This window comes from Trachemys scripta, chromosome 10 (assembly GCF_013100865.1).
Source record: "Trachemys scripta elegans isolate TJP31775 chromosome 10, CAS_Tse_1.0, whole genome shotgun sequence".
NCBI lineage: Eukaryota > Metazoa > Chordata > Testudines > Emydidae > Trachemys > Trachemys scripta.
In genome coordinates, this window is record NC_048307.1 from 39,641,636 (window position 1) to 39,661,591 (window position 19,956).

General features: G+C 47.2%; 1 protein-coding gene across 1 annotated transcript in view; it reads right to left on the reverse strand.

Annotated features, from left to right (window-relative positions):
• LOC117883881 (coiled-coil domain-containing protein 33-like) overlaps nt 1–17,907 on the reverse strand; it is a 202,192-nt gene extending 184,285 nt beyond the window's left edge. Inside the window, exons 1-2 of the mRNA XM_034783715.1 lie at nt 17,865–17,907; nt 16,543–16,746 (exon numbers count right to left, since the gene is read on the reverse strand). The gene's annotated coding sequence lies outside the window, so the exon portion shown is untranslated. The remainder of the gene's footprint in view (nt 1–16,542; nt 16,747–17,864) is intronic.
• Nucleotides 17,908–19,956: the final 2,049 nt, after the last annotated feature.

The following is a 19,956-nucleotide window of genomic DNA, read 5'->3' on the forward strand; positions in this document are numbered from 1 at the left end:
CCCATATCAGCATGCTGAGAGAAGTGAAATTTTCAGGGAGAATGTCAAGCCAATTTCTACAGAGAATGCAGCTGCCATGATCCTGGAATCCCTTTGGGCTAAAATTTGCTGAATTCATTGTCCATTTATGCAGAAAAATCCCACTTCACCTGTCAAATAATTAAGTCGACTCACTGCCTGGCGCTCCCATTGTCTGCTCCATTAGGAGAGTTTTACACTTTCTATATTTGTCAGTGACGCTGGTATAATTTTCTTCTTTTCCCCCCTCATCTGTATAAAAGAAAATGATTTTCTCTTTTTAATCCCATTTGCTTGTCTCACAAAAGCAGACGTTTGACACCTAAAGAGAGATCATTACATACATTATAGGAATAAGAAAGGGCAATGGCGTGTTTGCTCTTCCCCCTGAATGCAGGGTTGTGCCTCTTAGTATATTCTCCAGTATTTTGTCCATTCCAGTCTTAAATGAATCAAGCAATGGCAGATCCAACATTTCCTTTGAGAATTATTTTCTATTCTGGCAGATTTCATCACTAGGGAGTTACTCCAGAAATCCATCCTAAATTTTCCTTTACTTAGTTTCATCTCACAGGAACTGCCATACTGGATCAGAACCAACCTCTGCCTTGTTACATCTCAGATCCCGCTTCACATTTCCACCTCCATCTGCCGGGCTTAATTTACCCAAACAACACACACCTTTGGCTTCATAACTAGAGCTCCTCCAATAGTTTTCCATCAAAAACTTTCTTCTGATGGGCAAATGCCTTTTTGACCAAAACTGGACATTTTAGTGGAAAATGGGGATTTTGTGTCTGGGGGAAATTTTCAAAACAAATTTCAAATTTTTTTGATTTTGTTCCATAGAATCATAGAAGATTAGGATTGGAAGAGACCTCAGGAGGTCATCTAGTCCAACCCACTGCTCAAAGCAGAACCAACACCAACTAAATCATCCCAGCCAGGGCTTTGTCAAGCCGGGCCTTAAAAACCTCTAAGGATGGAGATTCCACCACCTCCCTAGGTAACCCATTCCAGTGCTTCACCACCCTCCTGGTGAAATAGTGTTTCCTAATATCCAACCTAGACTTCCCCCACTGCAACTTGAGACCACTACTTCTTGTTCTGTCATCTGCCACCACTAAGAACAGCCCCCCTCACTCTTTTCTTCCGCAGATTAAATAATCCCAGTTCCCTCAGCCTCTCCTCGAAAATCATGTGCCCCAGCCCCCTAATCATTTTCGTTGCCCTCCACTGGATTTTCTCCAATTTGTCCACATCCCTTCTGTAGTGGGGGGGACCAAAACTGGACAGAATAATCCAGGTGTGGCCGCACCAGTGCCGAATAGAGGGGAATAATCACTTCCTTCGATCTGCTGGCAATGCTCCTACTAATACAGCCCAATATGCCATTGGCCTTCTTGGCAACAAGGGCACACTGCTGACTCAAATCCAGCTTCTTGTCCACTGTAATCTCCAGGTCCTTTTATGCAAAAATCCAGATCATTAATAAAGATGTTGAACAAAACCAGCCCCAGGACCAACCCTGGGTCACTCCGCTTGATACTGGCTGCCAACTAGACATCGAGCCATTGATCGCTACCCGCTGAGCCTGACAATCTAGCCAGCTTTCTATCATTCTATCAGTCCATTCATTCAATCCATACTTTTTAAACTTGCTGGCAAGAATACTGTGAGAGACAGTATCAAAAGCTTTGCTAAAGTCAAGGAATAACAAGTCCACTGCTTTCCCCTCATCCACAGAGCCAGTTATCTCATCATAGAAGGCAATTAGGTTAGTCAGGCATGACTTGCCCTTGGTGAATCCATGTTGACTCTTCCTGATCACCTTCCTCTCCTTCAAGTGCTTCAAAATGGTTTCCTTGAGGACCTACTCCATGATTTTTCCAGGGACTGAGGTGAGACTGACCAGTCCTTCTTCCCTTTTTTAAAGATGGGCACTATATTTGCCTTTTGCCAATCACGAGGACCTCCCCCAATTGCCATGAGTTTTCAAAGATAATGGCCAATAGCTCTGCAATCACATCAGCCAACTCCCTCAGCACCCTTGGATGCATTAGATCTGGCCCCATGGACGTGTGCACATCCAGCTTTTCTAAATAGTCCTTAACTTGTTCTTTCACCACTGAGGGCTGCTCACCTCCTCCCCATACTGTGTACTTCAGCTTTTTCCATATCATCTGTCACAAGGTTGCCTCCCTCATTCATTAAGGGTCCCACACTTTCCCTGACCTTTTTCTTGGTGCAGTAAAAAACAAAACAAAAGAACCAACCCATCATTTCTCTTACTTTTTACTCCCCTCCTGCTTTCTCCAGTGGGAAAAATTGGGAAGAAAGTGCTTTTTTCTACCAAACAAATTTTTAAGTCGGTACTTTCTTCTAGTAGTGCCCCACAACCAGTGCTTTAATAGAAGGTAAAAATAAGAAACCTAAGTAGAAGAATTCAGTTTGCATGTAGTTCTGAAAGCTGTGAGATCTATGATGATTCTTATCCCTTGCAAGAGTGAATTGCATAGTCTAGTAGATCCAGTGCCAATGACATTTCTGTCTCCCCCCTCACCAGCCTAGAAGTATTTACCTCTGCTAACATCCCTCCCTGTTTTAAGACTATTGGCTGACAATGTCACAGCTCTCATAAAACATAGCTCTAATGGGGTATCACAGGCATGGAGGGAGAAAGAGGATCTCTTGGGTGGCTATGGTGTGCAATATCAGGATAGAACTCCAGTGTATGGAGAGGAGTATTTGATTGATACATGTACGGTGGCCTATGGTGCTAAGCCAACAAAATGCTGTGGTGTTTTTAAATCAGCTGGAGATTTTTAAGGAGTGTTATCTTTATTCCCAGGTAGCACATGCTGCAGTATGCAAGCCTGGAGGTCATAAATGCATAAGTCATGGGGCTGGGTTTGTATCTGATATGGTGCAGCTGCAGCTGGAAGTGTGTGCCTCTTACCCCCATGGCTGCTTGTACTTCTAGCTGCGTGAGGGAGTCCAGAAGGACCCAAGGCTGACCACTGCATCAGTAAATCGAGGGACAAGGTGAGTGAGGCAAGAGCTTTTATTGGATCAACTTCTGAAGAAGAACTCTGGGTGAGTGCAAAAGCTTCTCTCTCTCACCAACAGAAGATGATCTAATAAAAAGAATTTACCTCACCCACCGTGTCTCTCCAATATCCTGGGACCAACACAGCTACACCTCCACTGCAAATTAGCGATCAGAAGGCAGATGCCCTCAGCAGTGGGGAACGCTAGAGGAGGCGAGTCTGTCAAAGTGCTTCTTTCTTCTTAGCAACGTCCCTTTAGTCTGAGCCAGCAGCTCCTCTTGCTGGTGATCTCAGCTAGGCACTGAAAACATTGATAGATGCTGCTGAGAGTTTTCCATACCATCTTACCACAGTGTTTAGGACCATTCTTAGAGCTGGACCTATCCAAGGACCCCAGATCCCAATTGCTCCAGTCTCCACAGGGTGGTGCCCATTCCTAACCACATTAGAGTACATATGCATAAAGAGGCCGTGCTGTGCCCCTGCTGTGGGACTGGGATTGTGAGAGGTTTCCTTTTTCTTTCAGGACTTATAGTAGGCCTGGCTGAAATTAGTGCCTTTGCCATCTACACCCCAGGAATTTCAATTATTTTGCAAAACAGTGGTGGGGGCAGGGAACCCCTTGGTATGGAAGCGATGAAACGTTGAAGAGTCCTGTGCAGCGAAAGGTGAAAGCTTCTAGTTGTGGGAGGTGTGGCCTAGAGGCAGCCTAGCCTAGTGAAGTGAGCAGAGGTCTGGATGCCAGTATCCCGGGAATACTATCCCTGCTCCTCCCATTTCCTGCCCTTACTAACACTTTTCCCTTATAAAGGCAGCATGATTCAATGGTTAGGGCAGCTGGCCAGGGTTCAATTCCTGGCTCTGTCACTTTCCTTGGACAGGTCACTTCAGACTAGCTGATCATAATGATCCCTTCCGACCTCAATGTCCATCAGCTTCTCTGTATCTCAGGTCCCCCTTCTGTAAAAGAGGGATACAGCTTCACCTTCTATATAGTACTCTAAGGGCTGTGGATGAAAAATGTATTCCATGATCTAGGATACTCACAGGATGTGGGCAAATATTATTACCCCCATTTCACAGGTGGTGGTGGAGCTGAAATGACTGACAAAGCAGGTCAATTTTAGGGTCAGTACCAGAAGCCAGGTTTATCCACTAGATTCCAGGCAACGCGCAAGCTCCCAGCCATGAAGGCGCTATGTCCAGAGGAGCTGAGCACCCCCGGTGCAGTGACCAGGAGCTGTGAAGGCTGGGCACCTCAGAAAGTCAGGCCTTCAACCTTTGTAACTCTGGTGCCCCTCAGAGCGCCCAGGACTCCAGTATGGCTGGGCCTTTCTCTGTGGTACTCTCAGGGCCCATCTCTATTTGCCAGCAGCTCCTGATGAATCTATCGTGGCACTCTCCTTGCCCAGCCAACAGCCATTCAAAGCCCTACGGATTGGTGGCCCCATGCTCCGCTGTGCAGTGTTTATTTAGCTCAAGGGCACCAGAAGCCTCTGGCAGGACCTGCTGGGGAAGTTTGTTTTTCATCCTCACTGGGCTTCTCTATTAATCAATTTGTCTCTGGCCCCTATTCACCCTGCCTCCCTCCAACGCTCTGCCAGCGTTTTAATAACACCCCTGACAGGCAGGTGCTAGAAAGTGCTCAGGCCTCCCGCAAGGCTCATTATGTAGTAGGCACGATGACACTGATGAACAACGGAGCGCTGACTGGCGGGGAATCAGTCACCAGCCTGACTCTGGGCAGAGAGAGACAACACTCCATTCATCACAGGCTAACAGAGAATTCTCTGCAGTGAGCAGCTCTAATCGCCCTGTCACACACCCAGCCCCAGTGACATGAAGAGAAGCTGCTGGAAACACAAAACAAATGAGCAGCACTGAGACATCAGATGTGACTCAATCCATCTCCCATCCTTCCATGGCATTTACCCCATCACTCTGACACTTACCTAAAGGAGACCTGTTTGTTCCAAAACCACCCATATCCCCCAACCAAATCTCATGCAGCAAAGCAACAAACACTCGAGATGGATCCACAGTCTGTAAAAGTTTGGATCTTGATCTGGTTCTGCGTCTCACAGCTGACCTGCTCAGCTCAACCAGGTCTCAAGCCAGTTCAAGTCATAGCCTAGACCCTATGCTAGGTGGCTGGATGCAACACATGGAGTAAAACAACCAAAACAGGTCAGGATGCCTTTAAACCAGGCCTGCCCCATGCCTGGGTCTCCAAGGGAGTTAGGTATCCAATTCCCGTTGAAACTTGGGTGCTTAAATCCTGCATTAATACATGTCTCTGCTGGATCGATGGGGGGTTGGATTTCTTTTCTGGGATAATAGATTTCTGGATTGGAAAGTCACAGCTTGAGGCTCTCTCCTGGTTTCAGAATCAGTTTTGCTGAATTGTTTTTAACCTGGTTAGAAAATTCTCCCAGTGTAGATCAGCCCCTTGAGGCTGCAATTCAACTACTACTTATAGCTGCTGCTTCTGTTTTATGCATTCAGCTTAAAAAATAAAAGAATTGCTGTTGACTCTAAGGACCACCCCCCCCCTTTCCACTATAAAGTCTATGTTACACTATAAATCACTTTACGCTCGAACTTTCTGCATTAGCAGACCCAGCCACATCACTTCAGTCCTGTGACACAGCTAACACACGGTTGAGTCTTACAATGTAGCTATGACTAGAACTTGTTTTAATCCAATTTTCAAATTGTGCTACAGCCCCGCAGCAATCTATGGCTGAAGCATCATTTGGGAACACTGTTAAAAACACTTCTGTTTTAATCATGTCAAGGGGTTACCATGTTCTAACCAGGTCTCCTGACATGGTAGATTAAATAGGGTAAACAGGACCTGAAGGAAGAACCACCTCAGGATTGTTCTTGTGCTCTCCTGTCTGTGTATCCACCTGGTGTCTCTTGTCTTAGATTGTATAGGCCATGTTTTTTGTTCTGTTTCTACAGCCCTTAGCACAACGAGGTGCTGGTCCATGACTGCGGCTGTTAGGCATGCATTGAGTGGGCTACATTTCGTGTAGCAGTACCACCTACCCCTTGTGGCTTTGGGCTAACCACTGCCTCGATTTCCCTCACTCAGGCTGATCTCCTGACCTTCATGCCTGCTTCAGTTGCTGCCATGACTCAACCCTCCAGCTAAGTCCTTAAAGCAAAAAAGGCCACATTTTCCAGGGCAGCCAAGACCAAAGTCAAGCAGAAGAGTCCTTCACCCCAATCTCCAGCCGGCCCCTCCTTTCTAAGGGTCTGTCTTCTCTCCTCTCATCCATTCTGGGCTTCTGTGTCTCTCCACCAAGCAGCAGCACCGAGAGCTTCCTAGTTGGAGTCTCCCTTTTCCCCTTCTGTCTCTCCAAGGGCTACTGTCCTATTTCCATCCCAGAAGGCCTGATTTAGCCACATGACCTGCCTAGCATGTGACTTTGCTCATTTTCTCCACCTGAGGAGGCAAGCCAAGTGTGTTACAGGTAGGGCTGGACCCATCTCCCCTTAAAGGACTAGTCACCCTGTGACACTTTGCAAAGAAGAGCAAAACTCAACAGAGATGGTTTTCAAGCCCCTTTTTGGGGGGAAGTGGGGGAGGAGGAAAGGGGAAGTGAAAGATAACTTGGTGTTATGGTCCCCATTAGGAAGTCAATATTTGCCAAGGCCTGCTGCCTACACAGTGTGACCTACCAGAGGCATTTCCTGTTTGTATGGGGAAAACTGAGGTATCACATTTACCAAATAGGAACTGGGGCTTCTTTTAATGTATTTATTTGCAGTATATTACTCAGCCACTAGATGTTTCTTTGTGCCATAGCATTACACACAGGTTCTGGTCCCTGGTAAACAAAGGAGACAGAGCAGGACTACGAGCTGTGAGGAATCCTGTCTGACTGTAGCTGCAGCTGTATTCTTTAACCAACCCCTCTTGCTTAAGGAAGCTTGTGATACCCTCTGTCATGATGGCAACAGACAGCTGTATAAATACTTGAGCCATACAGAGCACACTGCTCTAGAAGGGTTGGAAACAAAACCATCCTCTTTAGGTTTGCTACAAAAGTCAATGTGCTGCATGGATCCCTGAAAACTGGCTGCTCTTTCCATGGGCTCCAACCATGTGAGGGATGCTGCCTGATAGTGGCAAGCACACAGAGCAGATAAGGGATGTGCCACTGCTAATAGCTAGGAGACATCTTCTTCAGCTCAAGTGACAGATGCCAGCACTGTTGAGGCATGAATCTGCACCACTGAAGTTAATAAAGCTTTGCCACTGACTCCAGTGAGCTCAGGTTCAGATCCTTGGAGCTGAAGGGCTAGTGGTCTAGTCCCAGACACACGTGTGATTTGTATCACAATTGGGTTTGCTGTCTGCATTCTTCTTATTTTGCGTTTGCATTAAGGTAGCACCTAGAGGCTCCGACTGCAATTAGGAGCCCTATAAAGGTGTGGCCGCTTGCCTCTCACGAGCGCTTCCTGCTGGCCGGCTGTGTGCCTGCACTCTTGTTTTTATGCAGTGCCCTCTGCCGGCAGTTTCTCTTTTCAGATGGGTTTTCAGTGACTCAGCCCTCTGGACGAGTCACGCACAGTCCGTATGTGAAACAAACAGAAAACAAATCGCTTCCGGGGTAACCCAGTCCAATGAATGGTTGGCCTCTCCCCAAGGTCTTCAGTCCCAGCTCTGGGCCTGTTTAAGCTCATGCCCCCTACTCGGGCTCCAAATGAAATGTATTGCCTTCTCGGCCCTTGGCCACTCTGCCATGGGTGGAGGGACCCGGGCCTGCCCACTACTCTGGGTCCCAATCCAGGGACCCTATGACTAGCAGCCACCTGTTGCTTCCTTCACTAGTGTCTGTTGCTGCATTCCCTGAGCTGCTTCCCACTCTGTCCTGTCGGCTTCTTGGGTCCTCAGCCTATCACCCCCAGCCTCCTTGCCTAGAGAGTCTGTAACAGTCTCTGCCCTGTTCTCTCAGGCCTCTTCATCTGGTGAGCATATAACAGTCTCTGGCCCTTTTTGTCAAGCCTCTCTCCCCCAGGCCCGGAGAGCTTCACAGTCCTACCCCAGCTTAGGCAGGGTTTCTCCGCAGTCTCTGTCCCTGTGGATTTTCCCAGCTGTGGGAGTCCTGACTGCTCTGTCCAGCTGCTGCAGCTTCCTCAGCCAGCCAGGAACAGCACCCTTCCTTCTCTGGCTCCAGCCAGCAAATGAGCTGTCCAGGCCCTACAACTCCTTTTATAGGAGCCTTGAAGGACTCCACTCTACTGCCTTTTTTCTGGGGTGGGGTGTGGTAGGACCCGTCACAGGCCCACTGAGCTAGGCACTGTACTGACACAGTAAGAGATGGTGCCTGCCCCAAAGAGCTTAAAAGCTAAGTAGACCAGACAAAGGAGGTGTTCTTTTTCCCAGATGGGGGAAATCAGGGACAACATGATGAAGTGATTTCATCCACAGCACCTGAATTTGTTACACTGTTACTCCCTGCCCCCACCCTCTTCTTTCCTTAGGTGGCTCCAAAGAGACCCAGCGCTTGTCTGGATGGAGGGAGCTTTGCTGGCTTCCCAGGATGATGGTCACAAAAGTACAACCCCTCAAACACAAAGCTCTGTTGGAGGGGGTTGGAGGCCAACTCTTTGCCAAGCACCGAACTAAGCAGCAGAGTTTACATGCAGATCCTAACGCTCACTGAATATGATTACAAATAGATATTGAAATCATTACCGTCAGCTTGCCCTAGAATACGAGAGTCACTTGCATAGCCAGCAGAGCCTCCCTGCCTGTGCCTAGGAATATATTACACACAGGCTGCTGCAGAATGCAAAAATCTTTATCCCTAGCTTGGCCTTCCTAGCGGATCTCTGTTTCCTAGCTATTGTCCCCCGTCGACCACAGACCTACATAATCACCCTCTTCTTCACATGCCCAGCCAGCCCCTCAGCTAATGAGAGATGTGCTCTGTGCAGAAGCCAAGGGTTGTACAAAGTCGCAGCCCAGCCCAGCCGTTTGTAGATCTGGGCAATGCAGCATACCCCTCTGGTGAGGAAGACAGAGCGCGGAGGCTAGAGAGCTATAGGAGTCTCCTAATGTAAATTGCACTGCCAGACCAGGCTCTCTGATGAATCCATGTAAGCACCGTATCGCTAATTCCCTCTGCTTTACTCTGGCATGGATCTAGTCACCTATGGTTGTTCACTGAGCTATGGACCCATTCACTCCACAGTTGACCCCTCCTGCACTGCTCAGGAATTAGATTATTGCTGGTAGAGCTGTGCCCATAAAGTCTCCGTCAATCACTGCCACCAGCCTGACTCTACTGAGCTTTGTCCACCTCTGTCCCATGGAGGAGGCAAAGCCTCTCTCAGTCACTGAGACACTGCCTTTTGCCTGCACTCAGCATTAACCCAGCTGAGTCCCTATGCCACATAGTGTACAGAATTTACCATCAATGGGAAAAGAGGATCAGAGAGACTCAAGATGAAACAGATCAGCTTAATGATAATAGTCAGCCCTTTTCATCCACTGACCTCTATTAGCCTTATTTCCACTGATCTCAGTAGCTCTACTATTGAAGAATGCTATAGAAGGGCTGGGTATTATTATTTGTACAGATGTGTAAACTGAGGCACAGAAGGGTGAAGTGACTTGCCTAAGGCCACACACTTAGTCAGTAGCAGAGCTGGGACTAGAACTCAGGTCCACTAGGCCCCACTGCCACCATGGCAAAGCATCTTGACTGTCTTCACCCAGCTAATGCAGTATTGTCCCTCAGTGTATATCCCCTAGTTGCATCCAACCCAGTTTTAATTACCTCCAGCTCAAACGAGATGATCGTATTGAAATTGCGTGAGCTCTGCTGCCTCTGTGAAAGCAAAACCAGAGTGCCAACCCTGTGGTTTGTGTGCACCCCACCTCCTCCCACACATTTCAAATGGGAACTAGCACTAACCCCCATTGCAGCGAGATTCAGAAGGCCTGAAAGGAAGGCTCTGTTAGCTCTAGGGCAGTGGTTCCCAAACTGGGGTTTGTGAACCCCTGGGGGTTCGCGAAATGTTACAGGGGGTTCTCAGGAAAAAATTCTCTAAGGGCGGTCAGAGCCGTCCCTAGGGATCCTGGGCAGCATGGGGCCAGCAGCCCGGAACCCCTGGACTTCCAAGAGCTAAGCAGATCAAAGCAAGCATAGCTGTCACACTGAGGAGATTTAAACTTCAAGACTCCTTATAAGAAATGGAAAGGGAGGTGGATATTTTTTTGCTGTTTTTAAAATTAAATAGGCAGCTTGTAATGTTTTTAAAATTATTATGAACAATTTTAAACTTTGTTGTAACGTGCACTGTTTACCTGGACTGCTCAAGACCTGAATGCTTGTATAGGAGGAACTCTGAGTTGGCTTCTTAAATGCCTTCATGCTGTTTCACATCTGATTCTCCTGGATGAAACATAGGAGCCTTGTCTTATAACAGGCTTATTCAAAGTGATACAAGCTATGAAAGTGAGATCTTGGACGAGTGTTGCCATTTTCATAATGTAATAAAAATACTGTAATGATAACTAATAATTAATAACAAATAGTGTGTAATAAGCATGTCATAAAAACAAATTTTATATTTCCAAAATCACTGCTTTTATAATTTATACTCAGGTAAAGGAGAAAATCCCTGGAAATATTCATTTTTATGAGGGGGTTCACAAGACTTGACATTTTAGTGAAAGGGGTTCACAGGTTGTTAAAGTTTGGGAACCACTGCTCTAGGGCAAGGCATAATGGGCCTGATCCAAAGCCTGTTGAAGTCAATGTGCATAGGTACTATACAAGCTCCCCTGCCAGCTTTAGCCAAACTAATCCTGACCTGCCAAAACCCTTTGCTATCCTGCTCCTAGCCCTGTTGTGAGCAGAGACCACCAACTATGCAGAATTGCGATCCCTAGCATAGGACCTAGGCGGAGACCATCAAACTCATTTCACTTGTGACCCAGGCCACATTGGAGTCCAGGTCTCCAAGCTGAAGCTTTAATCCCCACTAAGGAAAACAAGTAGAATGCAATAGAGGTTTACTTAGCCAATCGGTGATGCACATGGAATGACTTCCAATGGTACTCAGCAGCAATCAAGGGCCCAATCCTGCTTCCATTGAAGCCATTGGGCCTGCATGATTGACCAGAGCCCAATAAGTTGGAGACCAGATCTCCTGGCCAAAGAAATAATAGAATTGCCTAGGTGCGCTGCGTATTCTACTCAGGCAAAGGGGATTCTATGCACTGATTTAACAATACTTGAGAAACATGGCAACAAAACTGTGGTCTATTAAACAAGTGCCCTAGTCTCTGTGTTAGGAGGCCGTGGGGTTTCTCTGCTGGGAATTCCCTTCGGTTCCTTCCATCACCCTTTGGTCAGAGCCTGCATATTCTCAGCAATCATCCCTGCCCATCCAGCACTTCCAAGGGGGGTTATGGATAATCCTAACATGACCAGGTCGCTTCAGCAAAACCAGTGGCCTTGGTGGGGATTTTAACTAACTATGAATTCAGCCTCATTGGCAGGGGCCGGATAGGAGGAGCAGGGCCAGGTGGGAGGGTGGGGGGGGGGGAAGGCAGAGGAGGGAAGCAGAGACAGAAAGGGAAGAGAGGAGAAGGAGATCCATGAACAGCAGTTGTTCAATGTAGTAAAGAACATGGAGCCAGATCTTCAGCTGATGTAAATTGGTGTGGCTCCATCAACTACCATAGGCCTCTGATGATTTATGCCATGGGTGGAGCCAGCCCCATGATGTACAGAATTGCATACAATTGGACAGCTAATGCAGGGGAAAAGCCATGAGAGAAGAGCAAGGGGAGGAGACTATGGTGATGACTGCCAGTGCAGCAACCTGCAGTTCAATGCTGGCACAGGACCTGATGCTGTCCTGACTGTGAGGGACGGTGTATGGTGGGAGCCGAGCAGCAGGGGGGATGAAATAACCGGTGCAAAAAGGTACGTGAAGGCACACTGCCAGCCTGGCCTTGTGCTTGTGTTCTAAGTGTTATTATTAACGAAACACCCCCACGTGCACTAGGCACTGCACAGACATCAAACAGCAAGCCATTGGTTTCCAGAAAACTTCCAGTCTTGAGAGTTTTCAGAGTAGCAGCCGTGTTAGTCTGTATCCACAAAAAGAACAGGAGTACTTGTGGCACCTTAGAGACTAACAAATTTATTAGAGCATAAGCTTTCGTGGACTACAGCCCACTTCTTCGGATGCATCCGAAGGTGCCACAAGTACTCCTGTTCTTTTAGTCTTGAGAGTGTGTCATAAACTCTATAGCGCTAACAGCAAGTCCCCTTTAGCTCACATGCCAGGCACACATGGAAAATGAGAATGAGTTCTAACCCTGTTATTGCTATGATGTGCAGCACAGTCTACCTATCTTAAATACCTATATAGCCCACATTACCATAGTATGTGAGCAGCCCACACTCTAAAGTACCTAACCTCACAACCCCACCCCACCCAATAAGGTCAGGCAGTGCTGTTATCTCCATTGTGCAGATGGGGAACTAAAGCACAGAGAGATGCACTGACTTGTCTATGTCAAACAGGAAATCCATGGTAGAAGAGTAAGTACTTGCAGCCAGGTCTCTGGCCAATACAATAATCATGATTCATCCTGCCTCTCACAGGGAAAACCAGGAGGTTCCCAAGTGGCATTAGACTTGTTTGAAATCTTAACTATTATAGCTACATGACAGTACATTGCAGAGCTGGTCAGTTTTGTAGTGTCCAGCATGTTCCAGTAACACGTCCTTCACTGGTGTGGCTTTTGTATGTTGCCAGGTACAGCAGGGACAGACTCCATAGTTGCACTGTGACTAAGCTGAAGAGTGGGATGGGAAAGGTGACTTTAAGCAGACCCAGAGGTACACTAGGAGCCAAAATAGTTCCAGGTGTAACTTAGAGCAGCCTTTAGTCTTTATGCTGCACCATAGTCCCATATGAACTGTTCTATGATCAGTGTACTCTAGACTGCACTCCTCTTTCTGCATGTGATATGCTCCCCCGACCTGGGCCACGCGCAACATGCTCCTTGGCTTGCAAAGGGAGTGAGCTGTGTATGCCAGTGAGCTAGCTAGGGCAGCTGCACCCCCCACGCACCCTCAAAGTTTCCTCTGCTTCAGGGGAATCTTCAGCCAGCCCTTTGAGGGCAGCCCTCTAGATGCAGGAGCCTAGGGGCCGAGGATCCAGCCCTAGATGCCAGGTAATGTATTTTGATCACAAACATACAAATAAGTGGGTTTTCCTCACCACACAGAGCAGCAGAAACATTCAGTCACCATCAGATCTTCCATCACCAGAGCACACAGGTGCATTAATCTCCCCCTTAACCAGGAGAATGCAGAGTTAACACTTGCCTCCTTCCTGGTTTTCAATTTTTAAATAAAGTCATTCCAGGGTGACATCAGCGCAGCACGATTTATTGCTGCGTTAGCTTGTCACGCTTCCCCTGGGGGCCTGGGAGCTGAGGTTATAAATTGCACTTGCTAATGCCTCCTTTGCCACCCCCAGCTCATGCTGAGGCTGCTACCTTAACTTTACCTTGCAATCACTCCAGCTCGTGCTGATTACTATCGATTTCCTTCGCCCCCTGTTCCAAAGGGCTTGCACCTACACATTTGCTGGGCAAACTCAATCCAGGCTCACCAATAATCCTCTCCTCCTAGTGAACGTTCTGCTTATTATGGGGAGGGGAGAGGCTTCCTCTCTTGTTGCCTTTGACAAATGTCTCTACTTTCAGCCGTGCTGGCTGCATGCTGATGAGCTCTTGCCTCAAGATGCTGAAGGCTTCCTCCAAGATGCTCAGCACCTTCCACTCTCCTGGTTTTCAATGGGACAAGGTGCTCAGCACCTCACAGGATCTGGCCCATAAAGCCTAGGGCTTCGCTAGTGCCAGTGAAAAGGAACTGTTGGTTTCTCTATGCAACAAGAATTAAGAAAGACAAAAGGTTCACATGTTCAGGGCAGCCCCTTTGCACCCCTCTGAGTCTAAATTATATTTACCCCACTACGAGGCCCCTTTACATAACCAGATCAGTGTAAGGGAGCCCATATGTAAATGAGAATGAGGCCCAAAGACTCTGCCTGAGTGCTTATTATCATTATAAATAAATAAATAAATAAATAATTTAAAAAAAAAAGACACAGAGGACAGCAGAGTTGGGGCTGTCAATTTATGACATGTTTGCATAGCATCTAGCACACTGGGGCCCTGATTCCTGACTGGGGCCTTAATACAAGTGATAATGATGCAGTAAAATAAAGATGTGGTATTGCCACCCCAGAGCACTTCCAAAGTCACAAGTCAGGCTCCCAAAATCATGAGATGTTACAAAAGTAATACATGTTTACCCTGTTTTTTTGCCTTTTAGTGCAAAACTTTAGGAGTCTCATTTTCCAGCTTCTCTCCCTGAGAGCTAAATAACTGACTTAAAAGAAAACAACAACTGAAATCCTCCCATAATCACAGGTCTCAAGGAGCTGAGGCTTTAAGAACCCACTCAATATTGCCAGAGTTGGCAACACTGATTAGATGTCTCCCTGAGTCTGCAACTATAACTCCTGAGATTAGAGAAACTGAGTCAATGTTTAAAACATTCATCCACCACTTCATGCAGGTGGTTTCTTCCACATCTGGGCAGTGAAAACAAACTGATCAGTTTTACTTTTGCTTTTAGTCAGTTTCATTCTCTGGCACCTGAGGTCACAATGATAATGGGAAAGGGTGAAAACATCTCCCAAACCTGTGGTTTCTTTAAAAAAATAATTAAAAGCCCCCCTGAGCATGATGACAAAGCTGGTCCTAACAGGTGAAATCTCGTCCCCTCTGCGGAGGATATCCCAGATGGGGGTGGGAATGGTGTGGATTCTCCTGTACGTCAGGGGAGGGGATGCTCAGGGCCTGTGCACTGGGCGTGTCATGGGCTGGGTGATTATAACCCCCTGTGCATGATGTGTCATCATGAGCCCCCCTCTGAGTCTGATCCAAAGAAGATATGATTCTGCTACAGCTACAGCTCCCAGCTGGGGGGGTTAGACACAGATCCTTAAGCACTTAACTCCCTTGGGCACTAGGTACCTAAATACCTAGGAGAAGCTGGGCTTTAGTCCTTCAGCCTAAGACATAGGGGCTCGTGCTTTTACCCCAGAGGTGCCCAGTTCAATCCCTGGTGATGATCCAAATTGCAACCACCATGCAACGCCCCCTTGAGACCAGAATGTGAGGCCTCCTTCTCAGCTAAGATCCAAAGCAGCACCACCTGGATGGAACGGGCAAGAGCTCGGTGTGGCCTCACCAGTATTTTCATCCATATGCAATCAGGGACATGCTCCCCCCACCCCCGCTCCAGTCCAGTCCAACCACTCTCTAAGCACCGGAATCACAAACCCCACTGACTGCAGTTTTCGCAGAGTGAGGTCACAGGCTCCTGGGAGCTCTCCTTCCTGGAATCTGCACAGTCAGCAGCTGCCGCTCCATACATTAATACTGCTTCAGCTACCAACAATACAAAGGCAGGATCAAAGGCTTCAGTCACCTCTACCTCCCAGAGGGGCTGGGAGGATAAATTCGCTATGTCTGTGAACTGCTCACACACTAGTGTAGCCTAGACAGAGTGTAGAAACAGAGCACTGAGAACAGGGAGATTAGCAAGAGCCTGAGCAATTCCCCCTGGCCTCTCCTCATAAGTGAGTCACCAGGCAGCAGGAATGAATCAGCTGGCATGCTTTGGCTTGCTTCCCACACTGGATTCAGACCTTGTGCTTCCAAGGCCCCATTTTTTTCCTTCTCTCTCAACCTCTCTGGAGCACCATATGGCAGGAGGGAAGCAATGCAATGACCAGGGGACGTCAGGACTTGGCTAGGACAAGATATGAAGAGTCAAACTGATCAAATTCATTCTAAAAGAACTCCACTGGCTTCAGGTTAGAATATACATGTAGCCTGGGTAAGCATTTCCTGCAATGAGGCCCAGGAGATTGGAAGGATCTCCCAAGGGGGCGACGGAAGCCCAATCCCATGGGTTATTTCAAACCAGTCATCAAAAAGCACTGGATAATACGTGGCCTGGGGCATCCTCACTCAGAGCCTGAGGGATGGACTGGATAGGATAGTCTAAATAGACCTGGTCCAGTTCCAGTCTAGATAACTTGGAACCCCCAACCAAAGCAGCCCAGAAAATGGCATGACACCTAAATTCCCCAGCAAGAACATCATCTCAGTGGTTTGAGCATTGGCCTGCTAAAACCAGGGTTGTGAGTTCAATCCTTGAGGGGACCATTTAGGGATCTGGGGCAAAAATCTGATCTGTTTGGGGATTGGTCCTGCTTTGAGCAGGGGGTTGGACTAGATGACCTCCTGAGGTCCCTTCCAACCCTGATATTCTATGATCTCCTGCCAGAGCCTCCCATGCAGTGGATGAGACACTGAGGCAACCCCCATGGTGCCTTCACTTACCTGCACACCAGTGAAGGGGTCCTGGGCTCCCAGCTCGGGGCTGTGTCCTGGTGAAGAGAGGTGGAAACTGGCACTGCTCAGCCATTGCCTTGGCACAGCTAGTGAGGAAGGGGGAGAGAAGGAGGAGCGCACTTCATCTGCAGAGTCATTCCTTAGCTCTGGGAAGGCTCTTTGGTCAGGCTCACCAGGCAGCTCAGTCACCTGCTAAAAAGAAGACAACAAGCAATATTTTAGAGGGAGCCAGCCATGATGCAGGCTGAGGTGTTGACAGAAATTCAGCACATCTTGGCCTGTCTGCTCTCTTCCAGTCCCCAGTAGCCTCATAGTCTCCCAAAGCAGACCTGCTATTACCCAAAATGCACCGGACTACCCCTCTCTGCCAAGGTGGTGGAGGGGTTCCTCTCTGGCTTGGGCTCCACAGGGAAGAATACCACCTCTGTGGCACCTTTCCCTGGGACCCCACAGAAACCCCTCCAAGAAGGGTCAGGCTCCATGGGGTTTAGTGAGAACTGGAAGAGCTAGGGAACTGGCCATCCTCTATGGCGCTGTCTCATGCAGACCCACTGAATTGCCATATGGTGATCAGGTCGGGTGCCAATACAACTCTGCCTCCTTCTGGGACCCATCTGAGGCCTCTGCTGCACAGCTACAAATACATCCTGCCAATAAGAGCATGGTTCCAGCTGGAGCCATGCTGCCAGGAAAGTCACGAGAAGAGGCAGCTGTCCACACAGCAGCTCATCTCCTCAGGATCTATTCTATTCTACTGTGTCCGTGTTGCATTAAATTCTAAATCAGGTATAAAAGTTAATCAATGCAGGTACTGTGAAATCACACAAAATATTTGTCAATACATTAAAAATCATGTCATTTTTTTTAATTTTATTTCTAAAAACACACACATTTGTATCATACAAATACTGTTTGGTTCTATTAGTGATGTAGTTAAAATTTAACCATTATGAAATAGATAATTTCCATCTTCTTTACTCCATTTACTGGAGATGTAATTAAGCATCTGGCTTGTATTTTTACTCCTAAGGCAGGTGTCTGTGCCTGCTCGGCTGCAGCAATGACTCTCCCCTAAGTTGGCTCCCCTTTTGGGGGGGGAGGGGACACTGGCTCCCAGAGGCACTCACCTCTCTGCTCAGCTGAGCTGAGCTGAGCTAAGCTAATCCCCCACCCGAGCTGCTGCCGGCAGCCCCTTCCCATGCCTGCAGCCTGCCGATTTGCTTCTCCCTGTACCTGCTCTGCTGAAGCAACGACTCTCCCCTAAGTTTTACTCCCCTTTTGGGGGGACACTAGCTCCCAGAGACACTCACCCCTCTGTACAACTCAGCTGTGCTGCTGTCCCGTGTGAGCTGCTGCTGGAGGCCCCTCCCCCTGCCTGCTCTACTCAGCTGTTCGCTTCTCCCCTGTTGGTTGGAGGGCCGGACAAATGGAAGCCCTGTGCCGGATCCGGCCCGTGGGCCATAGTTTGGAGATCCCTGATCTAGAGGAAGGCATCACCTCCTTCTGGCTCTGGATTATGCCCAGACTCTGTACCCATGGATGGATTTTGGAGGGGCATTGCACCCCCCAAACTGCAAGCTTCAGGCAGCCTGAGTGTGCAATGTAATGAGTTCTGTAGAGGAGACAGGAGACTTCTCCCAGCTTGGGCCCCTGAGGCAGGGAGTCAGAACTTTGTTTATAAACAAGTGATTAAGATAAGAGAGGGCTGTTAAGATGTTTCCTAAAGTTAAATGATCTGTTCCAAGCTTGGTGGTGGGGGAGGGATAGCTCAGTGGTTTGAACATTGGCCTGCTAAACCCAGGGTTGTGAAGTTCAATCCTTGAGGGGGCCACTTGGGGATCTGGGGCAAAATCAGTACTTGGTCCTGCTAGTGAAGGCCCTTCCAGTTCTAGGAGATGGGATATCTCCATTAATTATTATTAATTATAAAAAGTAAGTACCATAAATGATAGAAAGTAATTGTAGATTTTTCTACAATTATTTCAATTGTTGGATTCAAGAGGTAGTAACAAAGTTACTATCTTTTTTTTTTTGAGAAGATAATTGATTTTTTTTAGACAAAGGAGATGCAGTAGATCTAATCTACCTGGGTGTCAGTAAGGCATTTGATATAGTTCCACAAGATAAATTATTAGTTAAATTAGAGAAGATGGGGATTAATATGAGAACTGAAAGGTGGATAAGGAACTGGTTGAAGGGGAGACTACATTGGGTCATACTTAAAGGTGAACTGTCATTCTAAAGGGAGGTTACAAGTGGAGTTCCTCCAGGATCAGTCTTGGGACAAATCTTATTTAACATTTTTTATTACTGACCTTAGCATAAAAAGTGGGAGTGTGTAATAAAATTTGCAGATGACACAAAGTTGGGAGGTATTGCCAATACAGAGGAGGACTGGGATATCATACAAGAAGATCTGGATGACCTTGCTGGAGTAATAGAAATGGATGATATTTAATAGTGCATTTAGGGGCTAACAAGAAGAATTTTCGCTATAAGCTGAGGACTTATCAGTTGGAAGTGACAGAGGAGGAGAAAGACCTGGGTGTATTTGTTGATCACAGGATGACTATGAGCCGGCAATGTGATGCGGCCACGAAAAAGGCTAACACGATCCTGGGGTGCATCAGGTGAGGTATTTCCAGCAGAGACAGGGAAGTGTTAGTACCATTATACAGGACACTGGTGAGACCTCATCTGGAGTAGTGTGTGCAATTCTGGTCTCCCATGTTTAAGAAAGATTAATTCAAACTGGAACAGATGCAGAGACAGGCTATTCGGATGATCTGAGGAATGGAAAACCTACCTTATAAGACAGGTTTCAGAGTAGCAGCCATGTTAGTCTGTATCCTCAAAAAGAACAGGAGTACTTGTGGCACCTTAGAGACTAACAAATTTATTAGAGCATAAGCTTTCGTGGGCTACAACCCACTTCTTCGGATGCATCCATAAGTACTCCTGTTCTACCTTTATAAGAGGAGACCATGGTGGTTTTTTGCTTCCTCTGCAGCATGGAGCATGGGTCACTTTCAGGTTTAAAGTAGTGTAAATGGTGAATTCTCTTTAAACCATGATTTCAGGACTTCAGTAACTCAGGCAGAGGTTAGGGGTCTATTACAGGAGTGGATGGGTGAGGTTCTATGGCCTGCAATGTGCAGGAGGTCAGACTAGATAATCACAATGGTCCCTTCTGACTTCAGTAAGCCTATCTGAGTAGGAATATAAATTACCATTTTAAACCTAACCCATGTCCCTTAGGTGACTTGCCACAAGATGTCAGAACATGTTAGTATTAGAGCTGAGTGGGTCTAATATTTATTTAATTTTCTTTCTTCATATAGGAATTAGATACAATGCTCCTGTCAGATAATTTCTAAGTTATTATCTGCAAAAAATGTTAGA